This window comes from Mixophyes fleayi, chromosome 2, assembly GCF_038048845.1.
Source record: "Mixophyes fleayi isolate aMixFle1 chromosome 2, aMixFle1.hap1, whole genome shotgun sequence".
In the NCBI taxonomy this organism is placed as follows: domain Eukaryota; kingdom Metazoa; phylum Chordata; class Amphibia; order Anura; family Limnodynastidae; genus Mixophyes; species Mixophyes fleayi.
The window spans coordinates 7,203,675-7,222,013 of record NC_134403.1 but is presented as its reverse complement, the minus strand read 5'-3'; the positions used below and the strand labels follow the sequence as shown (position 1 = coordinate 7,222,013).

Sequence of the window (18,339 nt, the reverse complement as noted above, 5' to 3'; positions counted from 1 at the left end):
CTCCTAGGTACACACAGTGATATTACACTCACCTCCTAGGTACACACAGTGATATTACACTCACCTCCTAGGTACACACAGTGATATTACACTCACCTCCTAGGTACACACAGTGATATTACACTCACCTCCTAGGTACACACAGTGATATTACACTCACCTCCTAGGTACACACAGTGATATTACACTCACCTCCTAGGTACACACAGTGATATTACACTCACCTCCTAGGTACACTCAGTGATATTACACTCACCTCCTAGGTACACACAGTGATATTACACTCACCTCCTAGGTACACACAGTGATATTACACTCACCTCCTAGGTACACACAGTGATATTACACTCACCTCCTAGGTACACACAGTGATATTACACTCACCTCCTAGGTACACTCAGTGATATTACACTCACCTCCTAGATACACTCAGTGATATTACACTCACCTCCTAGGTACACTCAGTGATATTACACTCACCTCCTAGGTACACTCAGTGATATTACACTCACCTCCTAGGTACACACAGTGATATTACACTCACCTCCTAGGTACACACAGTGATATTACACTCACCTCCTAGGTACACACAGTGATATTACACTCACCTCCTAGGTACACACAGTGATATTACACTCACCTCCTAGGTACACTCAGTGATATTACACTCACCTCCTAGATACACTCAGTGATATTACACTCACCTCCTAGGTACACTCAGTGATATTACACTCACCTCCTAGGTACACTCAGTGATATTACACTCACCTCCTAGATAAGCACAGTTATAGTAGCTGCACAGTTGGCCGGTGCTCTTCACCTGTGTTTCCAGTTTTCTTTATATTGTCAAATTTTTCTGCAACAGGAATTAAGACTTCTTCTTCCTCATAATCTGATAATTCCTTTATATCCACTCCAAAGCAGGTTTATATATGAAAATATGGATTCATTCCAAATATTGCAGCTATTGCAGATCTTCTAGATGATGATGTAAACTGTCCGAATCTAAATTCTGGAGACACATTAATGTTACCCAGATTTGTTCCCCTATAAACCTCGAACCTCTCAGCACAACCTTCCTCCAGAACTTGTAACGCTCTCGTCAGGTAGAAGTGAAGGGCTTTGAAATGGAAATTGTCCATGTAATAATCTCTAGAGCTCCCAGCGATAGACACATTTCTATTTAGCTGTTTGTAGATGGGGTATGGAGCTTCCATTGTGTACAGTACAACAGCTACTCATCCTTAAATTTATCAGGAAGCACTAAATTTGGTTTCTTCTGCTTCCAGTGTTCGTTTGCTTTATTCCACATTGTTGTGAACTGATTATATGCCTTTTCCTGCTCCAGTATCTTCAGGACTTCACGCTCCATTTCCTCTACGCAGCAGAGATACTGATCATCAAACGTATCTGGCATCATATTCAAATCCACAGCCTGACACTTCAACTGTAAAAGATATTCGGGAAATCATTATAAATAAATCTTAGTCACATTTTAACCTTTTTCACAGTTGTGTCTCCACAAAGATTATTCACATTGAAAATATCTGACTGTCATCAATGTCCAAAATACCACTTACTTGAGGTAGACATTTATCTATGTCCACAAATACACAGATATGGAAGCATGAACAATGTTATGCTAATGCATGTTTTATAAACGTAACACCCCCTTGAGGTGTAGGAACATGAGTCCTTCTCGGGCGAGAGGGTGTGGAGGTGCTGATCCGAGTACAGGAGAGGAATGAGAGACGAGTTGAAATAGGGAAGTCAAGTGACATCGGGAGCATAGGCCAACTTCCAGACCAGGAGAGCTGTAAGACCTGACCTATGTGAGAGTTGGATGTGAAGATCATGAGTTCATGCTCTGAGATAAATTTGAGAGATCTACAAGGGAGAACTCAGGTATCCTAGTTAATGTGATCACCTGGTCTAGTTGAGAGACTTTTTCGTGGGCAGTTGTGTTCATCAAGTACATTATTATTTGGAAATAAATGCTTCATTATTTATTCACCAGAGAAGATGACCTGGCACCCATTAATCTGATCATTTGTGTTTGTGCATCGATTCACCTGCCTCACCTTAATCACTTGTGCGGAGGGTGTGGTTTGCCCACCTTAACCCGCATTACCCTTTGATAAGAGAGACGTTGACTTAGGATATGATGTCATGGAGGACACACTATCCCAACACATCCATGCAAGCAGGGATTACATAAATTACATACCTTATATTATTTTTTACTGTTATCCATTCACTTTATCCATTCCCGGGTTTGTGTACAATTGATGCATAAATGAATCAGATTGATTCACAAATTTCAGCAATTCACCAATGAATCTCTTGCCATAGACTGGTGTAAAATGCTTAAACCTTAGAGTTTGCGGGACTCACCATCACTCACCAGCATGGGTAAATGCTTGTGATTGGCTAGTCAGTGAAAGGCGGTCCCAGGGACTCCCAGAATTGTTCATTTAGCTGCATTCTAGAGTGTGGGAATCTTTTTTACATTTTTTTATATACATTTATATGCAACCTCCCTCCTACCAGTGAGGCATCATCAGTCCTATCAAATATACTTCAGTTCTCTCATTACTGTGGTGCTAACTAAATCACTCCCCTGTCTATCGGTTCTTCAATACTTCAATAGCCGCTTCTCCCAAATGTCTCTTTGCACACCGTCACTCCACTGCCAGTCTCAACTGCTTCTGGTGTGATCAGCTGATCCAACCCATTTGTTGCTCAGCAATGGTTCCTTATGTTCGTCATCTCTACCATCTTCTCACTCGGTTTGTATACCATTTATTACCACTCCTCACTTCCTTTTTATTATTTTCTCATTTCTCTCTCATTGCAGGGGATGCTTCCTCTATCAGCATAATGGCCCACGTGGCTGCCGGCCACACAGACCCACTGCCCTAATGCCCTAGTGCTGGAGGGAGCACTACATATATATATATATATATATATATATATATATATACATTAACCAGCCTATGGATGTTTTTCACCATGGCATGTAATCTCCCTATTATAGTGGAGCAGCCCAGGCTGTCTAGCAGTGGGGCTGATTGGAGATTTTAGTGAGACATGCTATGGCTTTTAACCCTAAACAGGGCCAGTCCTAATTTCTCTATATATATACCAGTTGGCAGAGCGCTGTAGTGTATCGATTATCTAATTTCTCTATCACCATCCTCAGCTTTGGTCCTTGCCCCTATTTATTGGAGGTAAATAGGGGCAGGAAAGATTCGTAGCAGCATTGTACACAATCATCTCCTTGGCAACCAAAGAAGATTAAGGACATGTCGGTAGATTTCCATTATGTCCAACATAAATATATTGACCTGATAATATAACCATTATCCAGCATTAACCCCTATATGTCTGTCCTGCTCTGTTTCCAGATACTGCCCCCCTGTGGAAATGGTATCAGAGCTGAGGATTGAACCTGGAGGGAAAGAGATAAGCAAAGCTGGTTGACTTATTGCAACTTGCCTTACAGGATGAAGGAAGAGCGGAAATCTCAGATGTTTCCATAAGCCCTGCTGGAAGGAACCATATATTCCATTGTGGGCACAATCTACAGATCGATATAGTCGTAGAAGCTTTAAAGAGTAGATTAAGTTTACAATCTACCAGTCACAGGAGGTTTGTGACACCACCTCCTCCCATTAACCTGTGCACTTTTCACAATGCCTCTTCCTTGAGCCTCAAGTCGGTGGATTTCTCCATAAAAATGGGTGTAGTTGCGCACAAGTAAATGTGCAACATTGCATAAGATAATTCACTCTGTGGTTTCACACATTTGCTGCTTCCCAGAGAGAAAGAAGAGGGAAGGGTGGAAGTAGCAAAACAGGTTATTCATTCATGTAGAGAATGCTGTTTCAGCAAGAAAATTAAAAAATAAATTTTAGGATTTGCAAACATCATAATAATAAAATTTCACCAAACAGGATTAACTAAAAGTTTGAAATATAAGTTCATCTATACTGTTTAGGAAACTACTCAAGAAATCAGTGCAGTAGCTATAGTACTGTCCATCGCTGCATGAAGGGGTATAATGTCCAATACAACAGATGTAAAATCAGTCTCACGTTGTCACAAGAGAGAAAATGCTTTTGTGCTGATCTGTGCTATTTACTGGCATCATAAGTGGCCCCAGAGAGACAGCGGGAGACGGAGAGAAAGGTAGTTACCTGCGCTGATGAGAACAGGTGGAGGAGACACAGCGCTGCCACTAATTTCACCACCATCTTGATTGTCAAAACTCAATCTGTAAAGAGATTTATCACATAATTATAATACTGCAGCCCCACATCTCATGGTGATATCCTCACAGCTTCTAACTGAGGATTATTTAATAAACTCAACTTTATATGTTGGGACAGGTGGGAAGAAATGACAACAATCAACCCCCCATTATCTGCAGATTTAATAATGATGATAGCTTAATGATACCATGCAAGTATTAGATATTTTAGATACTTTGATATGGAAAGAGAGTGAGATTATGGTAACTGCAGATGTAAAGTCTCTATATGCTATCCTACAACACCTTCAGGGCTTACAAGCAATTGATTATTTTCCAAAGAAAACTACTGTAAATGAAGAATTTATTGAAGCCAGTATAACTTTCATTCTCACTAAAAAAATTTTTTTATTCAAGAATGTCGTCTATCTTCAATTGGTGGGGACTGCAATGGGGACCAGGTTCGCCCCGAGTTATGCCAATCTCTTTATGGCACATTGGAAGGACCTGTGTGTCTGGAGTGGCTATGACTTTGGGGCGAACCTGGTCTCTTGGAACCGCTATATAGATGATATTTTTGTGTGGAAAGGGAGTCGGAATGATCTGAATTTATCTTGTGAACATTTTAACAGTAGCACTCAGAATATAGAACTTTCTTATATTATTAGTGAAAAAGAAATGTTGTTTTGGATTTAACAATCTATATAACTGATGGGAAAATTAACACCAAAAAGTATTGTAAACCAATTGATTCTAATTCATATATCCCAATGAAAAGTCACCATCATAAGAATTGGTTGGAAAGTGTACCTAATAGTCAGTTCAGAAGATTACGACGAAATTGTTCCAAAAAAATTGTCTTTCAAAAACAAGTTTTAGATATGACAGAATAGTTTACTAATAAATGTTATAACAAAAAAAATACAGATTCTTTAGAAACAATTGAAAAACTAGACAGTGGTACATTATTAAACCCAAAGTAAAAAATAAGAATGAACATCATGGTTTAATGTTTATTGCCAAGTTAATCAACAGCATAAATATATAGAAAAGAGCATTAAGAAAACGGGAAGACAAAAAAGGGCCATATTTTAAAAGAACACTTATCGCAATACCCAAGAATTGTGTACCGTAGAGCTCCGATTCTAAAAATCTAAAAAATCATCTGGTCAGAAATACATACAGGGATGAATCTAAAGAAAACGCAATAAAAAATAGAGGTTTTTATCGATGTGGATTATGTATTGTCTGTAAGACATGCTCTAATTCTACCAATAAGATTAAAGAATTCATATCTTCAGAAGTAAAAAAATGTTTAAAATTACTAAATTCACTAAATAATACAAAAAAAATTAATTTATTTGTTAAAATGTCAGTGTGTAAATCAGGATGTGGGCAAAGCAACCCACTCTTTGAAAAAAAGAATAGCAGAATATATACAAAATATTAAAAAAATATTAAAAGCACTCAGTTTCTGAACATTTTTCAAAAATCACACAAATGCTCTACAAAATCTTTAGTGTAATTTGTGAGTATTATAATGTAGTAAATGAAAATTGGAGGAAACTGAACAACACCAGTGATTTGGCAAAAAGGGAAATGACTTGGGTATTCAAATTGAAAACATTACAACCACCTGGTCTTAATGAAGACTTTAATTAAAATGGTTTATTTGAAACATTTATATATTATATTTATTACAAATTAATATCGTACACATGTTTTGGTATTTAATAATATGAATTAGTTGTATTTAAATTATGCTGTATAAATGCCAAGTGATTTCCCTTGTTGATAAGTAAAATATAAAGATACATGAGGAAAAACTATTGTATTATATATTAATCTATATGTAAAGCATTTAGGAATAATATAAAGCAATTCTATCAAGTTTAAGTTTAGAAATAGTTTCTCTGAACCTAATTCTTAGATTTAAAATTACACATTCTGATTGTGGTTTTTGTGTTTGATAAAGTTTTGTTTGCAATTTAAACAGAAATCTGTTCATTTAACTAATTGAGAATGAATATGTTTCGAGATGTTGTATTTAAATTAAAGTCTATATTTTAGGCTTTATTTTTATTTATTATGTTTATAATCCGGATTAAAATGTGATCATTTCAATCCAACTGTATTTTTATAGTGACACATACAGATAATTTAAAAAAAATTTATTCTATATGTTTCCCTCGAATATATGTTTTAACTAAAGTCCAAAATCACCTGCTGTATATTTTTAATTGGAATGTTATTTAAGGATAGTCCACACCTCCTACCTTGAAAAGACCCGCACTTTGGGTTGAAACGCGTCGGTGAGAGGTGTTTGAAACTTACGCTGGATTCCACCCACCTGTCATTAATTCATTCAGCGTATTATGAGCAGTTTTTGGCACCCATTTCTCATCTGTCCCGCCTTTTATCATTTATATTATTATATATTTATATTATTTATCATTGTCTAAGGTAATTATACTTGCAACATCTGAAAAAGAAATGTTTCTGTGGGTTGTTTTATAAATGTTATCATTAAAAGTTAATGCACTATGAAAGTGCGTCTGTTCCTCTTTTCTTTTCTTTATGCAAACATACCGATCAGCAGGTGAGAGCTGATGCCCCCTGCCTCCCAGCAAAGCCTGCCCCTGCCGATCAGAATGATGTGCATTGTCAATTATTAATTCCTCATCACTGGAACTTTTTACCTACGGGGTCTGTGGACATCACATAGTTCGTTCCACTAATCGTGTGCTTAACCAGGTGGAATGGCCGTCAATTACTTCATTGAAACGGATGGTGATTAAATCTTTTAAAACAAACTGACACAGGATAAATGACATTTATTTCTGATTGGTATATATCATTGATACAGTTATCGAACTATGGCACTATGTTTTGTGAGTAACATTGTGTATATTCTACTTCCAAGATTCTGTAGTAGATATTATATAAACAGTACATTACGGAGGGCTACGTATATGTTATAGGTGGAAAAACTCATAGCGGTCATTTTACTACATTGAAATCGAAGGCAGCAAGGTCATTTTTGTAAAGAATTATTATACATGTATGTTCTTTAAAAGGGAATTATTACCAGCACAATTATAAACATAATATTTAAGTGAATACACGTAAGAACCGCAACTGTACAATATACACTGTACATCTGGTTATAGATTTCTGTTTATAGATTAATAGATTCCATTATTTTATTTTATTTTTAAACTCTTTATTTTTGACAACAATACAAATATAGTAACATAATTGGGAAACAGGAAAGGGAGGAGGAGAAAAAATTCCCAGAGTATACAATACAGTACATAATCTGAAAGTACAGGGAAGTTTATCCTTTGCTGCGATGTTAATTGTGCATTTTCTTTCCTTCATTTTCCTAGAGTCTCTTTTGTTGTTGTTTTTTTTTATTTATTTTTTTTGGTTAAAATAGAAGGGGGGGGGAGAGAGAAGGAGAAAGAGAAAGAGAAAGAAAATGAGTGAAAAAAAGGAGGGGGAGAAAAGAGAAAAAAGAAGGGTTCAATGGGTTCCCCTAGGAGGGAGCGACCCGCGCAACCCACCTTCAGGGAGCAACGTGTCTCACAAGAGAAGCTAGTGAGTAGGTTGAGGAGAAAATTGGTGTCCACCTTCGTGATGGACTAGAGGTACGTTAATAACAGAGAAAGACCATTACTTAAAGGAGTGATGATACTGGGGATTAAAAGACCACAATGTGGAGGTGGGACAAGTTACTGAGTGGCAGGCATAGGGGACTGGCGAAAAGAGTACCAGGGATCCCAAATCTTATGAAAATTGGTGACTTTATCATGTAGGAGACTTGTGATATATTCCATTGAGGATATGTACCATATTCGGGAGGTTATGCTTTGGAGGTTCGGTAGGCACGATGACTTCCAATTCTTAGCTATTTGAAGGCGTGTTGCGGCACATATATTTTGTGCCAGCTTGTTGCTGAACTTATTGAGTGATTTGTCTCGAGAGCATAGTAGCATGACCAATGGGTCCGGGGAAACCACGACCTTCAGAATTTTAGAAATAAAGTCGGAAACCTGGGCCCATAGGTTGGATATGAGGGGGCATGTCCACCAAATGTGATAAAAAGATCCCACCCCACCACAGGACCTCCAGCAGAGGTCTGATGTACCTGGGTAAATTTTGTGAAGTCTCATGGGAACTAGGTACCATCTTGTGTAGACCTTACATGTGTTTTTTTTGATCGATGTGTTAATGGATATCTTGGAGATCCTGGTTCTGAGCCGGGACCATCCCTCCTGATCCAGAGTTTTGCCAATGTCGCGTTCCCAAGCGGTCTCGAACATGTCACGGGCACTAGGAGTCTTTACCCAGGGATCACCAGATGGTAGGCTTACCAGAGCAATGTAGATGGTAATAGGGTACTCTGGTAGCTGGGTGATCACGGAACATGAAATGATGGCCGATGAGATGCTCAGGAAAGTCTATGACTAGCAACACTGGTAATAATGAGATAATAATACACAAGGAACTGTATGGACAAGGACACGTGAAGATAGTCAGTGGTCTGCGATAGCAAGTTGTACCACTGCTATAGTGAGGAGGAATGTCCAACAGAAACAAGGCGGTGATGAGAGTCAGCGGTCTGCGGATAGCAAGTTGTACCGCTGTCTGAGTGAAGGAATGGAATCCAAGTGGAGGTATCCAGGTAGTCAGTGGTCTGCGGTAGCAAGTTGTACCACTGCTATGTGAGAGGAGGATGGAACAGGTGATACCGGAAACAGGGATCAGTGGTCTGACATCAGCAAGTTGTACCACTGAATATATATGTGAGGAGGTGCACGGGGGAAGACTGCAACACAGGATATACACAGGCACCTTATACACGATCCACAGTAATATGCACAATATAGATATATATATATATAAATGACTGAGCAGGTCTGCAATCAGAAAGTCTCTTGAAGTAGTCCAGCACAATGATAACACAGTCAATGATGGCAATAGACTCAGCAGATAGCAGACTCCAGAGAAAACCAAACACAGTCCAGCAAGATATGCAATACACAGCACAGTCAATGAGAAGTATGCATACCGTGGTTCAGCAGTAGCAGTCAGATGGGATAGTAGCGGTACCTGAGCGGCTAGAGGCCGACTAGATAGAAAGTCCCTGGACAGGTGAGGCAGAGGTCTAGCAGGTGCAGCGCACAGGTGAGTAGACCAGCAGGGACACGAATCCACAGGAGTCAGCAACACGTGGAACTGGACTCATAGGAGACCCAGGAGAATGGAGATGATCCAGCAGAGGGTAGTAGATGAGATACAAATCCAGTGCTGACAGGAGGGTAGAGACCAGTGGAACACGTGAAGGCGTGGAGAGTGGATCAGCAGGAGATGGACGATAGCGCTGACCACAGCAGCAGGGCTCAGCGGCACACGGAGGTAACCAGTAGCAACCACAGGAACCAACAGCGATGGGAAACAGGAGTGCAGCGCAGGGCAGGAGCTGTAGATCACGAAGTGTAGCAGATGGTCATGAAAGCGGCAGTCTCGAGGAAGACACAGCAAAGATGAGATGAGACTGTAGTGCACGGAGGCAGCGGATAGTAATCAGCTGGCAGTCACGATGTTGAACACAGGCGAGTTGCAAGCAGGAGACTGTAGTGCACGGAGGCAGCGGATAGTAGTCAGCTGGCATTCACGATGATGAACACAGGCGAGTTGCAAGCAGGAGACTGTAGTGCACAGAGGCAGCGGATAGTAGTCAGCTGGCAGTCACGATGATGAACACAGGCGAGTTGCAAGCAGGAGACTGTAGTGCACAGAGGCAGCGGATAGGAATCAGCAAACAGACTTGATGAGAAGCAGGTGAGTGAAATAAAAGCTGGAGTGCACGGAGGCAGCGGATAGCAATGAGCAAACAGTCACATTGATATAAAATAACGTTGAAGTGGTTTAGAAGACTGTAGAGCACGGAGGCAGCGGATAGGAATCAGCAAACAGTCCTGATGATACAGTTGATGGTAGAAGTGGTTTAGAAGACTGTAGTGCACGGAGGCAGCGGATAGGAATCAGCAAACAGTCCTGATGATATAGTTGATGGTAGAAGTGGTATGGAAACCACAGGAATAGAAGTGGTTTGGAAACCACAGGAATCAGCAGCGCTGAATACACGAGGAATACAGGAACACCTTCAGAGACTCATGAGGAATGAGACTCCAAGATCAGGCAACGTGGTGTTGACCACAGGTGCTTAATATAGGGAGGTTGCCTGATCTGCCAATTGAGTTAAAGGGGTATACACTGAAGTATAGAAAAGGGCTGCGCATGCGCAGACCCTCAGGATGGTGGACGACCACGGTTCCTAAATGTCCGGGAAGAGGCACTCACGGTCCGGTGAGTGACAGTACCCCCCCTTTTAAAGGTGGGCACAGAACGCCTGGAACCGGGCTTGTCCGGATTTTTGGAGTAAAACTTCTTCAAAAGGGCAGGAGCATTAAGATCTTCAGCTTTGATCCAAGAGCGCTCCTCAGGACCAAAGCCCTTCCAATGAACGAGGAAGTGGAGGACTCCTCGCGAAATTTTTGCATCTAGTACCTCGGTAATCTCAAAATCCTCCTCCTGATGAACTTGAACTGGCTGCGGAGCTGAGGGAGGAGTTGAAAAACGGTTGATAATAAGAGGTTTGAGCAAAGATACATGGAAGGCATTAGAAATCCGAAGACTCTTAGGAAGAAGGAGTTTCACACATACTGGATTGATAACTTGAATGATCCTATATGGACCAATAAAACGAGGGGCGAATTTCATGGATGGAACCTTCAAACGAATATTTTTTGTGGATAACCAGACACGATCTCCAATTTTTAGTGGTGGAATAGCCCGCCTCTTCTTATCAGCGAAAGATTTATATTTGACAGATGTCTTCTTTAAACAGGTTCTGACCTGAGACCAGATATTTTTAAAGGTCTGACAAACAGTTTCCACCGCAGGAACTTGGGTGGGCGGGAGGGCAGGAAATTCCGGAAAAGACGGATGGTGACCGTAGACCACAAAGAATGGAGTTTTGGATGATGACTCATGGTACATGTTGTTATGGGCGAACTCAGCCCAAGGGAGTAACTCTACCCAGTTGTCTTGATTGGCTGATGAAAATATCCTTATAAAAGTCTCAAGATCTTGATTGACAGTCCAGAAAAACGAGAGGCATGGAACCACGAAAGGATTTTCCTCCTTAGAGTAGGAGGCACGAGGGTCTTCCCAAATGGTAGCGTTTTGGTGGATGAAGCAGCCAGTGAGATACATTTGGGGTCTAGAATGGTATGGTTGGGAACCTCTTCTATATCAGAGGACGTAACAAAGGCTCTAGATAAGGCATCAGCTTTTTTGTTCTTGGCAGCTGGTTTGAAGGTAATTATTAATTCAAAACGGGAAAAGAAAAGAGACCATCTTGCTTGACGAGGGTTCAAGCATTGGGCAGACTGGAGATATGACAAGTTCTTATGATCCGTGAAGATCGTCACCGGATGGCGAGCCCCCTCCAACAAGTATCTCCATTCCTCTAATGCGGCTTTGATAGCCAGTAATTCCTTGTCTCCGATGGTATAATTCTTCTCTGCGGGTAGGAGACCCCGAGAATAGAAGGCACAAGGGTGGAATTTTTGCTGTTCCGAGCGTTGGGAGAGAATAGCTCCTAAGCCCACATTAGAGGCATCTACTTCTAGGAAGAAGGGGAGTGTCACATCAGGCTGACGAAGGATTGGAGCCGAAGAGAAGGACTCTTTTAATGTTTGAAAGGCTTGAATAGCCTCAGTTGACCATTGCTTAGGATTAGCCCCTTTTCGAGTCAGGGCCACAATAGGAGATGCAATGGAAGAAAAGTCTTGAATGAAGCGTCTATAGTAATTGGCAAAACCTAAAAAACGCTGGATCGCACGAAGAGTAGTTGGCTGGGGCCAATGTAGTACAGCATTTACTTTGTCAGGATCCATCTTCAGACCAACTCCGGAAACAATATACCCCAAGAATGGAATCTGGGGTAATTCGAATGAACATTTTTCTAATTTACAGAACAATGAATTTTTCCGTAGACTGGAGAGGACTTCTGCCACATGTTGGTGGTGAGAAGGCAGGTCCTGTGAAAAAATCAATATGTCGTCCAGGTAGACGACGACACATACATATAATAAGTCCCGAAAAATCTCATTGATGAAGCCCTGAAAAACAGCGGGGGCATTACATAGCCCGAAAGGCATTACCAGATATTCGTAATGCCCGTCTCTGGTGTTAAACGCTGTCTTCCATTCGTCACCGGAACGGATTCTGATTAAATTGTAGGCACCACGAAGATCCAACTTAGTAAAAATACGGGCTCCCTTGATGCGGTCAAATAGCTCAGTGATCAACGGAATGGGATACCGATTCTTAATAGTAATGGCATTGAGTCCACGAAAATCTATACAAGGGCGTAATGATCCATCCTTCTTTTTGACAAAGAAGAACCCAGCTCCAGCGGGCGAGGTGGAAGGTCGAATGAACCCACGCTGGAGGTTCTCCCGTATATATTCAGATGTAGCTTGAGTTTCAGGTAACGAGAGTGGATAGACCCGGCCCCTGGGAGGAGTCTTGCCAGGAAGAAGATCAATCGGACAATCCCAAGAACGATGAGGAGGAAGACGTTCAGACTGAGCTTTATCAAAAACATCGGTAAATGAAGCATATTGAGGAGGGAGTCCCGGTGAAATAGCTGAGATGGAAGCTTGCTGTACCTTGAGAGGAATGACTTGGGAAAGGCAATGATGGTGACATTCAGACCCCCAAGACGTGACTTGAGGGGTGCGCCAGTCAATCTGGGGAGAGTGACACTGAAGCCATGGAAGGCCTAGGACAATCGGACTTGTCGTCACAGGGAGAATTAAAAACGATATCTCTTCATGATGCAGAGCACCAATCTGAAGGGTTACTGGAGACGTACTCTGGGTGATGAGACCGTTGATGAGCCGTGATCCATCGATAGCCGTCACAGTAATGGGAGTTTTTAAGGTAATCACTGGTAGAGACCATTGATTTACTAACGATTTGGAAATAAAATTTCCTGCTGCTCCGGAATCAATCAATGCCTGTGACTCAAAGGTTTTGGTAGCAACGGAAATAGTCACATCAAAAGCGCAGACTTTAGATTTCATAGACGATGGAGAGGACTCCAGGGACCCTAACTTCACCTCTCCAGAACTAGTTAGGGCCTGGCATTTCCCGATCTCTTAGGGCAGGAGCTGAGGACATGAGTGGAATCAGCACAATAGATACAGAGTCTATTCTTGACTCTTCGTTTCCTCTCCTCAGAAGATAACTTGGAACGTCCTATCTCCATGGGAATCACAGCGGGTGACACTGGACGAAATTGAGGGTTAGAGCGAAAAGGTGCTTTAGCAGAAGTCGTTTTCTCAGCCTCTCTTTCACGAAATCTCATATCAACACGATGGCATAGAGAGATCAAATCTTCAAGGGACGAAGGAAGCTCTTGAGTAGTCAGTGCATCTTTAATTTTATCGGAAAGCCCCTGCCAGAAGGCGGCAACTAGGGCTTCAGTGTTCCACTGAAGTTCAGAGGCTAAGATCCTAAATTGAATGACGTACTGGCCTACAGTATGAGATCCTTGTCGCAGACGGAGGATGCTGGAAGCAGCGGAGGTCACACGACCTGGTTCATCGAACACACTTCGGAATGTAGAAATGAATTTGGCACTATCTTGTAATATTGGATCGTTCCTCTCCCACAGAGGGGAGGCCCAAGCCAGGGCTTGTCCTGAAAACAAAGAGATAAGATAGGCCACTCTGGAACGATGGGTAGAAAAATTTTGAGGTTGGAGCTCAAAATGGACTGAACATTGGTTAAGGAAACCCCTACAAGTTTTGGGGTCTCCATCGTACTTTGACGGAGTAGGCAGGTGAAGCGTGGAAGCTGTAGACACCTGGGATGGCAATGGGGAAACGGAGGAAAACACAGGAGCTTCAGTAGTAGCTGTCACAGTCTGTCCAGATGTTCCTTGGGAGGTTAATGACTGATAACACTGAAGTAACAGCTGTTGGCGGGCATCCTGTTGTTCCACACGGCTAACCAGATGTTGCAGCATCTCTTTGGCGGTAGGTTCCGCATCTGGGTCTGTCATGGCCTGATCTTACTGTCACGGGCACTAGGAGTCTTTACCCAGGGATCACCAGATGGTAGGCTTACCAGAGCAATGTAGATGGTAATAGGGTACTCTGGTAGCTGGGTGATCACGGAACATGAAATGATGGCCGATGAGATGCTCAGGAAAGTCTATGACTAGCAACACTGGTAATAATGAGATAATAATACACAAGGAACTGTATGGACAAGGACACGTGAAGATAGTCAGTGGTCTGCGGTAGCAAGTTGTACCACTGCTATAGTGAGGAGGAATGTCCAACAGAAACAAGGCGGTGATGAGAGTCAGCGGTCTGCGGATAGCAAGTTGTACCGCTGTCTGAGTGAAGGAATGGAATCCAAGTGGAGGTATCCAGGTAGTCAGTGGTCTGCGGTAGCAAGTTGTACCACTGCTATGTGAGAGGAGGATGGAACAGGTGATACCGGAAACAGGGATCAGTGGTCTGACATCAGCAAGTTGTACCACTGAATATATATGTGAGGAGGTGCACGGGGGAAGACTGCAACACAGGATATACACAGGCACCTTATACACGATCCACAGTAATATGCACAATATAGATATATATATATATAAATGACTGAGCAGGTCTGCAATCAGAAAGTCTCTTGAAGTAGTCCAGCACAATGATAACACAGTCAATGATGGCAATAGACTCAGCAGATAGCAGACTCCAGAGAAAACCAAACACAGTCCAGCAAGATATGCAATACACAGCACAGTCAATGAGAAGTATGCATACCGTGGTTCAGCAGTAGCAGTCAGATGGGATAGTAGCGGTACCTGAGCGGCTAGAGGCCGACTAGATAGAAAGTCCCTGGACAGGTGAGGCAGAGGTCTAGCAGGTGCAGCGCACAGGTGAGTAGACCAGCAGGGACACGAATCCACAGGAGTCAGCAACACGTGGAACTGGACTCATAGGAGACCCAGGAGAATGGAGATGATCCAGCAGAGGGTAGTAGATGAGATACAAATCCAGTGCTGACAGGAGGGTAGAGACCAGTGGAACACGTGAAGGCGTGGAGAGTGGATCAGCAGGAGATGGACGATAGCGCTGACCACAGCAGCAGGGCTCAGCGGCACACGGAGGTAACCAGTAGCAACCACAGGAACCAACAGCGATGGGAAACAGGAGTGCAGCGCAGGGCAGGAGCTGTAGATCACGAAGTGTAGCAGATGGTCATGAAAGCGGCAGTCTCGAGGAAGACACAGCAAAGATGAGATGAGACTGTAGTGCACGGAGGCAGCGGATAGTAATCAGCTGGCAGTCACGATGTTGAACACAGGCGAGTTGCAAGCAGGAGACTGTAGTGCACGGAGGCAGCGGATAGTAGTCAGCTGGCATTCACGATGATGAACACAGGCGAGTTGCAAGCAGGAGACTGTAGTGCACAGAGGCAGCGGATAGTAGTCAGCTGGCAGTCACGATGATGAACACAGGCGAGTTGCAAGCAGGAGACTGTAGTGCACAGAGGCAGCGGATAGGAATCAGCAAACAGACTTGATGAGAAGCAGGTGAGTGAAATAAAAGCTGGAGTGCACGGAGGCAGCGGATAGCAATGAGCAAACAGTCACATTGATATAAAATAACGTTGAAGTGGTTTAGAAGACTGTAGAGCACGGAGGCAGCGGATAGGAATCAGCAAACAGTCCTGATGATACAGTTGATGGTAGAAGTGGTTTAGAAGACTGTAGTGCACGGAGGCAGCGGATAGGAATCAGCAAACAGTCCTGATGATATAGTTGATGGTAGAAGTGGTATGGAAACCACAGGAATAGAAGTGGTTTGGAAACCACAGGAATCAGCAGCGCTGAATACACGAGGAATACAGGAACACCTTCAGAGACTCATGAGGAATGAGACTCCAAGATCAGGCAACGTGGTGTTGACCACAGGTGCTTAATATAGGGAGGTTGCCTGATCTGCCAATTGAGTTAAAGGGGTATACACTGAAGTATAGAAAAGGGCTGCGCATGCGCAGACCCTCAGGATGGTGGACGACCACGGTTCCTAAATGTCCGGGAAGAGGCACTCACGGTCCGGTGAGTGACAGAACAATTCGATGGGACTGCTTTCTGGCTTAAGTTATACATGATATACCAGGGATATCAGTCCCTGGGCTCCAACTCGGTTGGTACAGCATCTCTCAAAGGGCGTGGGGCTACGTAGTTTGGTCAATCTACAGTTTGATTGTATAAAGCTTCTTATTTGGATGTAAGCAAAAAACAAGGACGACGGGAGTTTAGACTTTTCTCTCAGATCCGAGAAGGATTGGGGGGCGTATGTCCCTAAAATATGGGTAAATTGAGTAATCCCCGCTTTTTGCCAGGGAGCTGCGTAAGATTTGGTGTTACCGGGAGGGAAATCTGGGTTGTGCCAGAGTGGCGTGAGAGGGGAGGGATACGAGGTGAGTTTCCATCTCTTGTGTAGTTTGTCCCATAGATCAAGCGTGAGCTGTATGGTGGGGTGAGAGTAAACCGAGGCCGGTCTCTGACTGCGGGGAAGCCAGGGTAAGAAGCTGAGAGTGTGTTCTGGAGTGAGTGCATTTTCGAGGTCGACCCATCTCTTGAACCCCGGGGGCGTCTGCCAAGAGATAATATGGCTTAGGTTGACTGTGTGGTAGTATTGGTCAAAGAGCGGTAATCCACATCCTCCCAATTGTGAGTGTTTGGCTAGAGAGGATCTTTTGAGTCTTGATTTTTTTCCCCTGCCAAATAAATCTACTACAAATTAGTTGGAGATTCGCTAAATTTGTCCCTAGGACTGGTATAGGTAGTGTCTGAAACAAATACAAAATTCGGGGTTAGACGTTCATTTTTATTACATTTATTCTACCAAACCAGGAGATGAACAGCGGATCCCATCTTGTGAGGTCACCTTTAATGGAATTTAGAAGGGGGGTGTAATTAGCGTTGAACAGTTGACTGTATTTTTTGGTTATCTGGACCCTAAGATAGCGAACCGCTTTAGGTCGCCATTGGAATTTAAATGATGACTTTAAGATTCATTTTAACGTGTCAGATGTTTGGAGCGAAAGAGCCTCTAATTTGGAGTTGTTTATTTTATAATCTGACAGGGAACCGTATATCTTTAGTTCCTCAAGTAAATTTGGGAGCGAAATTAGGGGGTTGGAAAGTGTCAGAAGGACATCGTCAGCGAATAGTGAGATTTTGAAGTGTCGGGGGCCGATCCGAATCCCAGAGAATCCCAGAGATGTCTGGGTTTCGCCTTATGGCGGCAGCTAGGGGTTCGATACATAGTGCGTACAGTAGGGGTGACAAAGGGCACCCTTGTCTTGTGCCGTTACCCAGGGAGAAGGTGGGGGACAGTAATCCATTCGTCAAGACTGACGAGGACAGGCGGTGGTATAGGGCCTGGATGGCCGACATGAATTCCCCCTTCAGACCAAATTGATTGAGGGTGCTGAACATAAAGGGCCAGGAAAGCCTGTCGAATGCCTTTTCGGCATCAAGGGCTAGGACCACTGTGGGAATTTTGTGCTGATTGACATAGGTCATAATATCTATGGTGCGTCTAGTGTTGTCCAGGGCCTGTCTAGAAGGGATAAAGCCTACTTGGCCTGGGAATACCAGGGTCGACATGTAGTTGTTTAATCTGTTTGCCAGTACTTTAGCAAATAGTTTTACATCTGCGTTAATTAATGAGATGGGGCGATAATTAGAGCAACGGGACATGTCTTTGTTTGGTTTGGGGATGACCACTATTGTAGAGCGGGTAGACTCTTCGTGAAATTTACCGCCGTGTAATATATTATTAAATAAGTGGGTCAGTTGGGGGACAAGCTCTTTAGAGAATGTTTTATAATAAAACATCATAAAGCCATAGGCCAGGGGCTTTGGAATTTTTTTTTCATGATTTCAGGGCCAAGGTAACTTCCTCACCAGTAATTTCCTGGTT

The 18,339-nt window shown here is 42.8% G+C and overlaps 1 pseudogene; it reads right to left on the bottom strand.

Annotated features, from left to right (window-relative positions):
• Positions 1-739: 739 nt before the first annotated feature.
• On the bottom strand, positions 740-17,758 carry LOC142140561 (ecto-ADP-ribosyltransferase 5-like; annotated as a pseudogene).
• Between the last annotated feature and the right edge of the window lie 581 nt (positions 17,759-18,339).